The sequence below is a fragment of the Tenrec ecaudatus genome, chromosome X (genome assembly GCF_050624435.1).
Source record: "Tenrec ecaudatus isolate mTenEca1 chromosome X, mTenEca1.hap1, whole genome shotgun sequence".
NCBI classification, from domain to species: domain Eukaryota; kingdom Metazoa; phylum Chordata; class Mammalia; order Afrosoricida; family Tenrecidae; genus Tenrec; species Tenrec ecaudatus.
In genome coordinates, this window is record NC_134548.1 from 99,816,049 (window position 1) to 99,830,763 (window position 14,715).

At 40.9% G+C, this 14,715-nt stretch overlaps 1 non-coding gene across 1 annotated transcript; it reads right to left on the reverse strand.

Annotated features, from left to right (window-relative positions):
- Window positions 1-14,396: 14,396 nt before the first annotated feature.
- LOC142435242 (U6 spliceosomal RNA) lies at window positions 14,397-14,503 on the reverse strand. Its single transcript, XR_012781343.1, has one exon. It is a non-coding gene; the product is annotated as a U6 spliceosomal RNA (small nuclear RNA).
- Window positions 14,504-14,715: the final 212 nt, after the last annotated feature.

Here is a 14,715-nt window from a genome sequence, read left to right on the forward strand (position 1 = left end):
TGACTGAGTTCAAGTTTTATATGTTTCAATTGAAATTATATATATATATGAAGTTCTATATATTTTAGAGTCTATACTCTTATCAGATTTGTTGTCCTCAAATATTTTTTCTAGTATGTATGCTCTCTATTTTAAAGTGTTTTCATGAGCACGAGTACTTATTTTTAGGAGGTATAAGCTATTTTTTGTCCTGGTTTTGTGTATTTGTATGTGATAAACCATATCTAAGTTTTGTTTTTGCTTTATCTTCCAGGAATTTTATAGTTTAAGCTTAGAATATTAATTCTTGTCAAAATTTTAAGTTTATTTTGGGGTGTGATAGGAAGTATAGATCCTGTTTCATTTTTCCGCAAATGGATATCCATTTTGTACACCCCATTTGTGAAAGACACTTTCTTCCTCATTGAGTGGATTTGGATCCCATGTCAAAAAGCAGCTGCCCATACACAGATGGATTTAATTCTGTGCCCTCAACTTTATTTCATTTGTCTGTGTGCTGTCATTGAAGCAGTACTAGACGGATTTGATAACTCTGAATGAATAGTCTTTATCGAAGACGGAAAGGGTGAGGACTCCTACTTCTTTCTTTGGCCCTTTTGGGCCACTTTTTCTTGCTATATATGGTTGATAATTAGATTTTCCATTTCAGTAAAGAACAGTTTTAGAATTTGAATTGGGGTTGCATTATCTCTATAGATTAGTTTTGAGAGAATTGATTTTTTTGTAATGTCAAGCTTCTTGGTCTATAAGTATGAAATGTTCTTCCATTTTTGTAGATCTCTTTTGGTTTCCTGTATTATTGCTTCAGTATTTTCTCTGTATAAGCCTTTTATATCCCTAGTTTAATTTATTCCTAGATATTTATCATTTGGAGGCTGATTATAAATGGTATTGTTTTCTTGATTTCCTGTTCAGAGTTCTCTTTGTTAGTGTAACTGAATTTGATTGATTTTTGTGTATTAATCTTGAACTCTGCCAGTTTTCTTAATTGTTCTGTGAGATCCAGTCAGTGTCTTGTGGAATCTCTGGTATGTTCTCTGTAAAGAATCATATGATTTGTGAATAGAGATAGTTTTACTTCTTCCTTTCTAATTTAGATAAATTTCATTTCTTATTACTGTTTATTGCTCTGGCAATATTGAATAAGATTGGTGCTAGTGGGCATCCTTGTCTCATTCCCATTCTCCATTCTCTTTCCCCTGGGAATAATGTTGGCTATTGATTTAGTATATATACCTTTCATTGTATTGAAGAATTGCAGTTCTGTTCCTATTTTATTAAGAATTATTTTGTCAGGAAAGAGTGTTGGATTTTACCAAATGCCTTTTCTTTACAAATAAAAATGACCAGGTGGTTCTTTTCCTTTCTTGTTAAGTGGGGAATTACACTGGTTGATTTCCTAATGCTGAAGATCCCTTGCATTCCTGGTATGAATCCCACCTATGAATGATGTGTGATTTTTGCTTTGTTTTCATATGCTGATGAATTCTGTTGGCCAGAATTTTGTTGAGATTTTTGTATATCTATATTTTAATGATAGAAAAGACAAACAATATTGTTATTGGGAGGGACTGGAGGCATTAGGCCCTTCCTTTCACACTCTCAAGAAAGCATTCAGAGAGATAGGAAATAGTTCTAAGAGGGCAAGTGAATTTAGTTAAGGGTTATGTATGTGATTGTGCAGGACTGTACAGACTGGCATCTTCATAAGTCTCAGAGGTCCACTGAATGGAAATTTAAGTTTATATTGTCATTCAAGGTAGACCTGTTGTTATTGGCTGGCTTTTATAGTATAGGTATTACAATTTGTTTTTACAAATGTTGTTAGCATACCCAAAACTCATGCTGTGAATTTTTGCATTTTCTAAAATGAGGCCCTGCTCTGCTCCACTGGGAAATTCATTCATTTGTGGTAGCTGTGTGCATATCCTGCCAGTCTCAGCTCAAGTCCTTTACTGCCTTCCCCTCTGTGCTGGGAATTCCTTCCCCTTTGAAAACTATTGACAAAGGAAATGTTTCTTCACTGCCCTTCAGCTCCCTTTGTTCTGGGAATTCCTTCTATTGTTTCTCCTTCTCCATGCTCCAATCTGCCTAGCCTGCCTAGCAATATGCTACATACAGATTGATAGAAAGAAATCCAGGAGAGAGAAAGAAAGCAAGAACAAAAGTAAAACTCGGCACATATTGGTCCACTTTGTAACAGGAATGCATGTCTTGTGTGTTTCATGAAAACTTTTCTTCATTCAGGAATCTACCAATCATTGCAGCATACTAATCAGAGCATCACACTAGTGGGTTGGTCAAAACAGCTTACAGCCACTTTCCTTATCTTCCAACTGTTCCCATGTATAAAGAAAGATGATAAAACATTTTTTAAAGGAAAAAGTGGGAGAGAAGAAAATAAATCAGCATTTTGTGGTTCCCTGTTTATCTTCCCTTCGCCCATTTTCTTTTAATATTGCATTTCAATGTAGCATGTATGTGCTGGCTATGTGTTGCATTCAAAAATTGCAATCAAGTGTATGCTCAAAGAAGTAATAATTACATGGAAAATTGTTAGAAGACTTGTTAGGTAGCTAGCATCAGGAATGGGAAGTCCATTTATGCATGCCAAGGAGAGCCAGCATAGGACAAAGCTGGATTTTCCCTCCAGTGGGCAGGGGTGGGCATTACACCTGGAGAAGCCCACCTGGGCCAGGTGATTGCAATTCAGCCAATGGGATCGACCTGGGGTCGTTCACCATGCCTCCCCTGGGAACCCTTGAAAAGGCAGGGACCGGAAGGGAGAGGGGTCTGGTCTGGTCGTCTTTGTAGGAGGAAACTTGGGAGAGAGATGCTTGCGTGACCCTGAGCCGTCTCTGCCAGGCCGCATGGTCAAAGGAATCCTATAGGTGCCGCGTAAAACCTGAAGCTTCTTTTAACTCTCATTAAATTCACTTGGATCATGAGCCCGGCTTCAGCATGAAATCTTTCTCGCGTGGAGCCAAGGACGGAGGCTGAAATCTAGGCAGGAGAGAGAGACCTTACAGAATAACTATATGTATGGCTTTATTTATCTTTTTTCTTTTCCTGGATTTCAGATTAAAATATTTTATTGTGATTTGAGTGAAAGCATACAAAGCAGATTCGTTTTTCATTCAACAATCCATACACACTTTATCTTGTGATATTGATTGCAATCCTCACAATGTAACAGCACTTTTCCTACCATTGGAGATAGCATACAATATAGAGAGGAAATAATGGTTATAAAAAATTAAATGAACCAAGAAGCAGGCAATATGGAGAAACCATAAGTTGCAGAAACAATGCCTTCAGGGGAGTGTAGTAGACACTAACAAGAGTATGACAGAAAATATGACATTGTAAAATAGCTCTTGAGACCTATAAAGTGTATACCTCAGTTGTTTCCCAGATCACAACCTTTCTGAAAGATCAGGTTAACTGGTCTGAGTGGCAGGCACAAAAAGAATACTCATAACCACTCTCCAAAAACAAACTCACGGACATTGAGTGGATTACAACACATAGAGACTCACACTCACTGAAGCCCTGGTGGTGTAGCAGAAGGAGCACCAATCGCATAGTGAAAGGAACCCTGATGGCGTATTATGAGTTGGGCTCCAAACTGCAAGGTCGGTGGTTCAAAACTATTCAGCCACTCTGGGGGAGAAAGATGAGGTTTTCCACTTCTGTAAAGAGTTAGAGTTTTGGGAACTGACAGGGGTGGTTATACCAGGACTTGTAGAATTGCTATAAGTCTTAACCACTCAAAAAGAAAGAGAAAGAAAGAAATCCAAATTAACTGCCTTCGAGTCAATAGTGACCCTAGAAGACAGAGTAGAGTAATGGATTTCTGTAAGGGAGCAGAAAGTCCTATCTCTCTCCCATGGAGCAGCTAGCTGGTAGTTCCACACTCCTGATCTTGTGGTTAGCTGTCCAACACATACCCACTACACCACAAAGGTAGTTCCAGCACTAACCAGTGATTAGAACAAAGAATAAAAGAGTTTTGCACATACCCAACTAGTTATGTTAGGTAGCTAGATTTAGGGACAGGGATTGCTCCTCCCATGCCTGAAAAGGCCCCTTAGATGAGTTTGGAACGAGAGTAGGCCACCATTAGACACCTGTGAAGACCCCCAAATGAGCATGCTCATACTCAAGCCCCCAAGCCAGGTGGGAGGTACACCTGACGGCCCCAACTAGGCCCAGACTAGTGATATCACCCAGGTGGGCTGAACCTAGCCAATGGGGTCAACTGATACCATCAATCGTGCGTCCTCAGCCAGAGGTTTGGAATACCCTGGCTGTGGGAAGGCAGCTCTCTCTTTATCCTGCTCCTGGTCAGTGTCAGGTGAGAGAGGGGGGCGCACATGTGCCCCCTTGGCATGCCTCCTGCAGGCCCAAATGTGGGCCTGCAGGACCCATATGTGCCCACTCAGGGCTCAAAGCCTTTCTTGCCCCAGTGATCTTGCCTCCACATGCTGGCTTTCTCGCTCTCCGACTTCTTGCCGTCCTGCCCCTTGCTCTCTCCACCACTTGGTCCCTGGAATCCCCCTCTCCCCCAGTTCCACATGTGTGGGTGCTCTTTTCCATGAGGCTGCTTGTGCCCAGTTGTGAACCCCTTTGAGATGGTAAAACCTGAAACTTCATAAAAACCCGCTTGGATAGCAACTGAGCTTCGGCGTGAACTCTGTCAGCTTGGGAAGCCAAGAACAGAGATCTGCCCCACTCAAGAAACCTAAGAGTTCTGCGAAGTATCCCAGATGCTCTTGCGACAGACTTCGTTTTAAGTTTTCAGACTGCTCTGTGACCCAAGGCTGCCCACTGAATAAAGAAGCCAGGAAAGTGCTTATAAAAACCATTTGATGGTACAGACTTCCCTAACTAGAAACCTTGTCCTAAGAAGCACAAACCAATTTCTGACAAGGATTACAGCCCTACATAAATGGTTTACTTTGTATGCTTGAAGAGACCCTGCTGCCTGTGACGTCTCCCCTGTGGGTCTCTCCACCAGGCCTCCATTCTTTTAATAAATGCCTTAAAATAACTTTGAGTTTCTACTTATTTTGTCCAAGCCTGTCACGAAGAGTATTACTTCTTTTTTGTGTTCCCTATTATCATTAGTCCTTCTTCCCTCTAAGGAGGGAAGATGAAGCTACTCCCATAAAGAGTTACAGTGCCAGGGACCCCCAGGGCAGTTCTGCTCTGTCCTACAGGTTGCTCTGAGTCATAATTGACTAGATGGCAATGAGCTTCTTTTTGTTTCTCTTCTCAATTACTGCCTCCTGAGAGCTTTATTCCTGGATACACAGTGGCCTTTTGATATCCTTTGCCTGATTATTTTAATGAATGCATACCTCTCTGTCCTGTCTGGCTACAAGTTGATCCATGGGGATGTTTCAAACGTGGAGGGTGTCTGGGGTCATAGTCTCAAGTGTTCAATCTCTGACCAGTAAGCCTGATCTTTTAAAAAATATACTTTTAGTTATGAGCCACATATTTCTTTCACTCTCTCCAGGACCTCCCACTGTTCTCCCTTTCTGGAGGGTTGGCTGTGGTACTAATCTGTTAGTATAATCAGTAATACATTGAACAGAAAGGGCCTATTGGAATCACAACACTGTAAAATAAAATGTCCCCTTAACCAAGCTGCCCAACGAGTGCTAGGGACATGAGATGAAACTCTAATTCTGGGAATGCTTCAGCTAGCTAGCTAATTAGAAATCCAAGATTTTGTTTCTCTGACTTTCTCTGCCCTCAGCAAGTCATTTTCTCTCCCTTTGCATCATCATCATTACAAGGAAGATAAGATCCCTCTAACCTTGGGTATATTGCCATTTGATTTATATTCAAAAGTTCTACATGTGTGGGAGGAACTGCCTTAGCATTCACAATGTAAAGAAGACAGTGTTTCTCTGAAAATAATGGCAGATTTTGTCATCTTAACTAGAGCACAACGGAATAAAATTCTATTTTTTCCTCATGAATGGCATCAAACCATGAAAACATAAAACTCTGAAATGCTCATTTCAAGGTTTTCTTTTGGGGCCAGGGTAGACCAGTATAATGAGGGTTATAGTGACATAGAAAGCTCTGCCTTCTTCTGATTGGGCGAAGGAGATGACAGCCAAGTAGTTTGAACGTAATTGTAACAAAGACAACATCCTCGGGGTATTATGGTTCTCATGAACAACAATTAATAGTTGATCAGCTGCAACTGCCACTACAACCATAAAGGTCGTTTTAATCTACCCGATTTCTTCACAGCTCTGCAGACCCCAGCCAGGTAATCTAAGAGAAAAGCTAAGTTCCTTTTAGGAAGCTCATATCATAAGTGAATTTATACGCCTTGCTTCAGCTTTTGGGCTCCTTTAATAAATGTAAGGGCAGTTCTCTAGTCTTTTTCAAACAAAACAGAAATTCACTATTACTTCTGGTCTTTTCTCATATTCCTTCTTTCAGCAACTTATTCAGCAATCGTTAGTTACTGTACACCTACTATGTTTCAAGCAGGACTGAAAACAGAATAAATTCAATTTTCTAAACCACTACTCTCCATTGCTTGCACTGCAAGGTGAAGAAAATAATATCATATTGTGATGAGGGAAACACTTCATCTGAAGTAGGATCTGAAATCATTTAGAAGTGTTTTGTTTTATTTTACACATTGTACTTTCTAAAAATTATCTATAGCCTTAAAAATCCCTTGAAAATATCACACCGAAACTTCTTAAGCTTCCTTGGGACACTAGGACGACAAGGCTTTCAGAAGGCAATTGCAAATTACCTGATACTTTGAGGGACAAATTGCCCTAGACTCCACTGGCCAGCTTGCCCCAGTAAGGAAACCACTATAATCATGCTCTGAATTCCACTTTCTGTATTACAGCTTAAAATATGAACCCCCTAGTTTGCAAAAGGCTACCAGTGGCAGTGACAGCCCAAAATTCATGTGCAGACTCCCCACAAGGATTTAGCTTCCACTGAGTGTTTTCTGAGCACTAACCAAGATTGTAGGTAATGTTGCCTTCAAGCAAAGTGCCTTGGCAAGCGCATTACCTTCACCCTTCTCTGGCTCGCTTAGGGAGGGGCAGTCTCTCTCTTAGGGGTTTGCTTATGTGTGAACTCTTTGGAGGTCACCATCCTGGGGACAGAACAGGGGTCACATAGTCATGAGTCATACCCTATTCTCACCTTGACCACCTTGGTTGGAAAGCCCTGGATCAATCCTGTAAACCCTACAATCTAAACATCTACATGTTTCAATCTAGGTCCTGTCCCTGCTTCTGTAGTCCTGTCTGTAATTGTGATGTGCAAGAGGGTACCCTCTACCCCCAAAATGGATCCCTCTCATCAATCTATGTACTTTTTCCCTTACGAAACAACCTTATCACATTCAAAGCACACTCCATTACACTGAATACATCTGTCAAATCTGCAATTCCATTCTTGCAAACATTTTTCAAACCCATCTGTTTGGATGCGGTGACAGCACCTCTCTCCTTTTCTTCTTCACCTATTCTCTGTTGTCAGATCGCTGTCCTTTCATGTCCCTCTGCATTCTTGGAAACAAAAAGAAGCTGCACAGGGTGAGATCAGGTGAGTAAGGTCCACGGGGCAAGAGAGGCATGCTGTGTTTTGACAAAAATTCATGCATTGAGATGGCTGTGTGAGCAGGTGCATTGTCATACTGGCAAAACCAGTCCCCCATCTACCACAAGTCAAGCCTTTTTGGTCGTAAACTATTTCTCAATCTTTAAAGAACCTCTAAATAGAAAATTTGATTAACAGTCTGACCTGGTGGAAGGAAATCCAAATGTATTAAACCCCTCACATAAAAACAAAAACAATTGAGCATCATTTGGTGGGGTACCCTCTTGTATTAATCTGCCAGCAATCATACTTTTGTGACAGTTGAATTCACCCATAAATGAATGACCTTTGTAAACCTTGGCACCTCAATGAACTCTTCAATGCCATTTGAAACTCATGCTAATGAGGCATCCCTCATTCAGATGATGTGTTTGTGTTTTTGTGTTGTCTTTGTTTCTTTTAAGACAAGTGTTTTCTTTAAATTATATTTGAGATGGTGTCTATTTTGTTCCCTGAAACATTTCCTGGAAGTATTTACCCAATACTTTTCAGAATTAAATTATTGATCAGACAGTTATAAAAGAGCAGAATTACTAGGTTCCAGTTACTCCGTGGAAGCTTTGTGAATTACTTCAAAATAATCTCTGCTCCTTATGTTGCATTATAATTTGGAGTCCACATGATTGGGGAAGCACAGGAAGTTTAGTCTCAGTTTACTTTTTGTCAAAGGTTTCCTCTTTTTAAACCATTTTTTGCCTAAAGGATTTTTTTCCTGAACCCTCCCACCATTGTTTGACATGAATCTCTAACTAATATACACTCATGAAATGATTCTATTACTCAGATCTATGGAAATGTTTTATTTGACTTGGTTTAGGTATTATTAGCATAATTGTACAGAGTAGGTGAAGAGTAAAATGTATGTTGATGGTAAAACCTTTCAAGTAAGGCCTTCCCCAATGATCCAGGTAAGGATCATTATAAGTAACTGTCAATCTGAATGGCACCATACCATCAACCATTTGCTTTCCCAACTTGTTTGCTGTTTTCCCTAAAGAGCTATATTCAAGGTTCTTGATAATTGCTTATCTTGGTTTGCAAATAACTTGTGTGCTTGAGCAATATTCCTGCATGTTATTCTGGCCTGCATTATGCTGCAAATATCATGAGGTAGTTTAGTGGTCAAGATCATGAACTTTAGAGTCTGAAGGATCTCAGTTGAATTCTTGGCCCTGTTCCTTACTAGTTTTCTTACCTTGGGGAAAAACAATGTAATCTTTCTTCCCACTTGTGTATAAATTGGTGAGGGGAGGGGGAAGGGAGTAAATCCAACAAAAATAAATCTATGGTAATTGAGTTGATTCCAACTCACAGTGACCCTATATAGGGTTTCCAGGGCTATAAATCTTTAGGAGGCAGACAGCTTCATCTTTCTGTACAGAGTAGCGGGTAGGCTAGAAACACCAACTTTGTAGTTTGCAGTCAAAGCATACTTCACAGTAAAACTGGTACTTGCATGTAATGGGAAATGAACAATACCTGCATTCCAAGAGATTGTTCATTCCTTTGACAAATATTTGTGAGCCCATTTTGTACCAGATGGATAGACAATATATGAAAATACTTAAATAGGGCAATTGCATATTGTATTAAAGTTGAAAATGCTATGTAAAGCACTGTAGAACAAGAGATGGGATAGCCAATGCTGGGCTCATGACAGAATCTCTTTTTAAATATATGATAATCAGGATATTCTTCAGGTGAATAAAAGCTTAAAAAATTATGACTTTGACTCTGAATTTAAAAGGAATTATTATTAAATACTGAAGAGGAGTGACAAATTAACCCTGCACTTCAAGGGATAATTCTGGCTGTTGTAAATGGATTGTTAGACGGCAAGAGAGAGACAGATATCAGTGAAGAGACTATTGAGTTGATCTCAGTGAGAGACGGTACCAGCTCAAAACCTTAGAGCAGGGTGCGAGCAACGGACATGGGGAGAGGTGATCCAGTTCTAGACAAGTCTCTAGCTGATGGATTAAATTTGTGCTATGGAAAAGAGAGATAGGTCAAGATGACTCCCAGTGGAAAAACAAAAGCAAAACAAACAAGCAAATCCAAACTGAGCAACTGGAAATAAAGAATGGCTCTGTTGTTGCAGAAAGCGCTGTGAGAAACAAGTGTGGATGTGGGGGTGGGGTGTAGAGGTGTGATCTCTGGTGAAACTCAAGAGTTCAGTTTTCTGAGGGTGTTGTTCACGTGGTCTATTAGGCCTTCCACTTGAGAAGTAGAGTAGGCATTCAGATGAGACTGGAGTTCATGAGAGAAAACTAGACTGAAGACATAAATATAGGTTACTGTCAAGAATAAAAGATACAATATATGCAAAACACCACAAATAAGATGTAACAAAGCTCAATAAATATTAGCTGAAAATTTAAAAATCATAATATGAACTACTTTAATTCTTTTTAAAAATCATTTTATTGAGGGCTCATACAACTCTTATCACAATCCATCCATCCATCCATCCATTGTGTGTCAAGCACATTTGTACATTTGTTGTCCTCATCATTCTAAAAACATTTGCTTTCTACTTGAGCCCCTGGCATCAGCTCCTCATTTTTGCGCCTCCTTCCCTGCTCCCACATCCCTCATAAACCCTTGATAACTTATAAATTATTATCTTGTCATATCTTACGCTGTCTGATGTCTCCCTTCACCCACTTTTTTTGTTGTCCATCCCCCAGGGAGGAGGTTATATGTAGATCTTTGTAATCAGTTCCCCCTTTCTACCCCACCTTCCCTCCAACCTCCTGGTATAGCCACTCTCACTACTGGTCCTGAATGGATCATCTGCCCTGGATTCCCTGTGTTTCCACTTCCTATCTGTACCAGTGTACATGCTCTAGTTTAGCCAGATCTGTAAGGTATAATTGGGATCATGATAGTGGGGGGTGGGGGTGGGGGAGGAAGCATTTAGGAACTAGAGGAAAGTTTTATGTTTCATTGTTGCTATACTGAACCAGGACTGGCTCATCTCTTCCCTGCGGCCTTGTAGTAAGCAGATTTCCAGTTGTCTATAGACAGACTTTGGGTCCAAGCACAAGAGGAAAAGTACAACATGAGTCTGCTGAGGTAAGTTTTAAAAGAATGCAAAAGACGCATAGGGAAAAAGCTACTGTATACATGCATTCCTGGGGTGAGGTTCAGGTGGTATAGCAACAGCCAGACCAAATCCAGGGATACATATAGTAGCCAACTATAAAGGAGGTGGTGGGGGAAAAAAAGAAAGAAATGGATAGGTGGGGAACAGGTCACTATCCCACCCAAGGGGAGGGTATTGTTTATATCTCCACAGGGAATGAGGGAACAGACATAAACCTGGTGCACCAAGATGTGAATGCAATATACAGATATGAAGCAGGGAACCAGTAGAGAGGTGTGAGGGCCTGGCCTCAATCCCAACTATGTGGACAGCCATTCCCTCTCCCAGAAGGATTTATTTCAGAGGACAGCACTGAAGCTATAGCTCAGGGAGAGGGACATGTCTGACCAGAGCACATGGGAGCAAATGAAGGGGGAGGAAGAGAGAGCGGAGCACATCCTGGCCCAGCAAGCCTTGAGGATGATATCCCCGCTCAGAGCAGCCAATCCACAGAGAGGGCCATATGGCCGGCCCCACTATCAGATATGACATCCCTCACTGACCCATAACCCTACAGGGTACAAGACTAGAGACACAGTGTTGGAATAGTGCCCAATCTGACCCTACCACACCAAGGCAAATCACTGAGAGCGTGCAACAGAACAGCAAGGGGAGCAAAGCAAAGAAGTCTGAGGCAATACCAAAAGTAGATTTTGGGGTCAGGGCATGGCACCCCATCAGACTCAACCAGAAAACACTCCTAAAGGTCAATAAATAGACCTTGAACTATTAACAGGCTTTTCTCTTTTTTTGTCATTGGTTTTGTTGTTGTTGTTGTTGTTTTGTTTTCTTTAGTTGCTTTGTTTTGCTCTGTCTTATTTTTGTGTGCATATTATTATCTTCACAGGTCTATCTAGATAAGATAAGCTGGATAAACAATCTGGAGGAGAAAACAACGGGATGGATAGTTCTGGGGGGCATAAGAAAGGGGGAGGTGGGGGAAAGGAAGTGTTGTTAACCAACCCAGGGACAATGGAACAACAAGTGATCCAAAATCAGTGGCAAGGACAATGGAACAACAGGTGGTCCAAAAATCAGTGGCAAGGACAATGGAACAACAAGTGGTCCAAAATCAGTGGCAAGGACAATGGAACAACAAGTGATCCAAAATCAGTGGCAAGGAGGGTGTAAGAGGCCTGGTAGGGATTCAGCAAGGGCAATGTAACCGAGAGGAATTACTGCAACTATTTTAATTCTTACTACCTGCCTGAAGCATTGCCTGTCCCTTGGATAGCTTCCTAGACATATACAAGGGACCTTCCAAAAGATTTTGGGAAGATGGAATGAAAAGATAATGGAGTTTTTCTATGGACGTTTGGGAGGCCTCCCTTATATATGAAATAGTCACAGAGCAAGATTTCAGGCTACCGTGTTTATGGGTGGTTTTTTATTATCTGAGGCGATGCAGTTATTTCACTTGAAAAAAAAACAGCTTAATGATTGTTTTCAATTTCACAAATATTTCTTAAGCAAATAGGGTTATTTCAAGCACATACACAAATAGCTTTTCTCGGTTTATTTTCTATCTGGTACCCAGAAGATGGAAGTTAGAAGCAAAGTTTATTGACCTAATTTCATTTTAATTTTTACATATAGATACATTCATATAGTTCAAAAATGTAAGATAAATCAAAGAATATGTATATTGGAAAATATTGTTTCCCCTTGGCTCTGTCCATTCCCCTCACCCGCTAGGCCAACAGTTAGCAAACATTTTTTATAGACCTAAAGAGTAAATATTTTAAACCTGCATGCCATATGATTTCGGTTACCACTATGAAAATCTCCTGTTGGCGTTCCAAAGCAACCATAAACTTACTGCCTAGGAGTCTATTCCAACTTATAGCAACCCTGTAGGACAGCGGTTCTCAACCTGTGGGTCGCGACCCCTTTGAAATTCAAATGACCTTTTCATTGGGGTCACCTGATTCATAACAGTAGCAAAATTACAGTTATGAAGTAGCATCAAAAATAAATTTATGGTTGGTGGGGGGTCACGACAACATGGGGAACTGTTAAGTTCGAGCTCCCAGCCAGGAAGGGGTGGTACCCATCTAAGTCAGGGGAATTTTTTTCAGGCAATGGGGTCGACCAGTATTGTCGACCACGCCTCTCACATGGAGCACCTGACAAGCCAGAGGTTTTGCTCTGGCGCTCTGTCCCAGCGACTCTGACACAGTGCAGTGTGGCCGGGCTGCAATCCCGGAGCAGCCAGGCTATGGCCCGAGTGGCTGAGCCGCTGTCCCACACACTTGAGCCGCTTCTATTCTCTATAAACTCACCTGGATTACAAACCAGGCCTCGGCATGAATTCTTTCTCACGTGAAGCCTGGACTGAGGTATATCTCTCCCACGAGAGGGAGAGATCTAACAGAACTGTATTAAAGGGTCGCAGCATAAGGACGATTTAGAACCACAGCTACAGGACAACATAGAACTGTCCCCTGTGAACTTCCAAGGTTGTCGCTCTTTGCTGAAATAGACAGCCCCATCTGTCATCCGTGGAGCAGCTGGTGGTTTCAAACTGCCGACCTTGCAATAAGCAGCCCTATGATACAAAAATGAATGCGTATGTTCCAATAAAGCATTTTTAATGAAAACAGGCTGCAGGTCTGACAGCTAAAATTTACCACCATGTGATATAGGTGATAGTTTATTTTGTTTCTTTATGAAAATATATGTATTCTTGAGAGACAGGAGGTAGCCCCCAGGCAGAGTGAGGGAAAGAGGCCCAGAAACAATAGGAAGCACTGGGAGTGGTAGGATGTCTGGAGGGATGAGTCAACAGCCAAGGACAATTTAAACCTTAAGCCTGCAGGCATCAGACCCCTAAACTCATTCTGCGCTCCAAAGCCAGCAAACCCAAGACACTTTTTATGGACACATTGCCTGTTTACTTCCCTGCCCGTATTTACACAAGACTCAGTCATGGGGAGAGCAAGACCAAGTTTATGAATGAACCTAGAAATAGGATCAGATTTGGGATTGTTTCCTTCATTGCCTGGAGGCACAGACAGGCCAAGGTGCCCAAATCCAATAACCCCCACCCCCACCCCTACACAGTTCATTCAGCACAACTCACTGGAACTCCCCCCACCGGCTGCTTCTTCCCTTTTAAATCAATACTACTTTTTGCTTGCCATTTGTGGTCCCGTAAGTCAATTCTTCAGGTTACAAAGCCAATAGCCCCGGGCACATCAGAGCAGTTGGAACATTTTTTACACAAAAGGTTTATGTTCTATTCAGGACCAAAATATTTTTGTTGTATATTTTATACTTCTTATATCAATGTGCAAAGAGGATCATTTTTTAAGATCTGTGTTACATTCTATTGAGTTTATTTAATCTATATCCTTTGATAGATTTTTATAATTCCCCTGTCCTTTTCCATCAGAAACAAGACCTGCTGTAAAACCTTGTAAATGCATCATTTTGTACATGTGCAGGTATATCTGAATGATTGATTTTAAATGGGGCTGGTGGATCAAGAGAGGAATGCATTGGTAACGTTTATGGTTATTTGGGGATTCATCTTTATAGATGTTTTACCACTTACACTTTCAGCACAATGTATGAAAATGCCAGTTTCAAAATTATGAAATGCTTCACGTATTTGTGCCATCCTTGTGCAGAGGCCAAGTTAATCTTCGCTGAATCATTCTGATTATAATATGTATATGCTGCCGAAATGAACACCATGAAATCATTTCAAATGTAGTAATGGATGAATATTTTGTGGGGGGAATGCAGCCAAAGATAGAGCTGGCTATAAAATGCCTCTTTCCATTTATCCTGGAGTAGAGAGACCGAAATGGTTTCTTTGGACAGCAGCACTTTTTAAAAATTTTCCAGTGTGCTGATTTGAAGGGAACTACATCACCGCCTTAAAGAAACACATGAATCTGGGT